This window comes from Bos indicus, chromosome 1, assembly GCF_029378745.1.
Source record: "Bos indicus isolate NIAB-ARS_2022 breed Sahiwal x Tharparkar chromosome 1, NIAB-ARS_B.indTharparkar_mat_pri_1.0, whole genome shotgun sequence".
NCBI lineage: Eukaryota > Metazoa > Chordata > Mammalia > Artiodactyla > Bovidae > Bos > Bos indicus.
Genome location: NC_091760.1, coordinates 149,052,141 through 149,053,588, shown reverse-complemented (window position 1 = coordinate 149,053,588; position 1,448 = coordinate 149,052,141).

Sequence of the window (1,448 nt, the reverse complement as noted above, 5' to 3'; positions counted from 1 at the left end):
GAAGTAGACTGTAAATTTGAACCACTGCTTTGATAATTCCGAGGGGGCACTTGGGGGTGCTTCTGGGTGTTGGTAATGTCCTCTCGACCTGGGAGGTAGCTACACAGCTGTACTCATTCTGGAATCATGTATCCAGATGGACACTAACAATTGAGGGACTCTGTTTCAATGTTTGTTCTCTTTACAACTCATGCTATGTTTGTCTCCTTTCCCCACTAGATTGTTCTAGTCATTTTTTTACTCCTGTACCCTTGTACGGGAGTGAGGAATCATAGTTCCTCAACAAGTGACTTGTGGTTGAAGGCATGGCTTTGGGCTTTACAAAAGAATGCCACTATTGAATCCCTTTAGATATGCCACTCATATATTTTACCTATGACATTATTTTATTTGAGGCTTCCCTGATGGCTCAGTCAATAAAGAATCTGCCTGCAATGCAGAAGATCCAGGTTCAATTCCTGGGTCAGGAAGACCCCCCCTAGAGAAGGAAATGGTTACCCACTCCAGTATTCTTGACTGGGAAATAAATCCCATGGACAGAGGAGCCTGGCAGGCTAAGGTCCATGGGGTCACAAAGGGTCAGACACAACTTAGCGACTAAACCACACCACACAGCATTTTATTTAAAAAATCCATTTGCACAGAACTTCTCGGGACCACACTGTGTGGAACACAAGGCCTCCTAGAACCATGGGCCACTCTGCTAATGGAAACTCCACCACAGGGCAAAGGACTTCACTCACACTGAAAGGGAGGAGCAAGTGCCGGCTGACGGACTTTATACGGTGCCCGAGAACCCATCCCTTTTCCCAAGTGGTGGTTGACCCTCATTTCACCAGGAGAGCCAGCGGTAGACTGCAGAAATAGACACATGCTCCTTCCATGCCCAAATGCGGCCAGGGTTATGGTTAAACCGGTGTCTTTGAAGAGAAGCTCTGAAGTATGATTCTGGTGCTCGAAAATACCTGCACACAGATGCCTTTACACAAAATTCTTTTCATGAAAGCAAAGGCTTTCCATTCATACGTAAAGAAAAGGCTTTAAGCTTCCCCCATTTGATCACCTCCAAATCTTCGACCTTATTTACGGCTACTCCCATCTCCTGCTTCCTTTGTGTTCCTCTCTCCTCCTCTCAAAAACCGTCTTCACACGAACTGGGGTCCCCAGCCCTCCAGGTTTCTCTAGATCTGCCTCCTTGACTATCTCTCTCTGTCCTGTGGTATTCAATTCTTCCATATCTTTCCTGGTTTTCTATTTGTTCTATCAGTTATTGAGATGCGGCTTCCTGGGTGGCTCAGATGGTAGAGTCCACCTGCCAATGCAGGGCACTCAGGTTCGATCCCTGGGTCAGGAAGATCCCCTCGAGAAGGGCATGGCAACCCACTCCACTATTCTTGCCTGGAGAATTCCATGGACAGAGGAGCCTGGTGAGCTACAGTCCAGGGGTC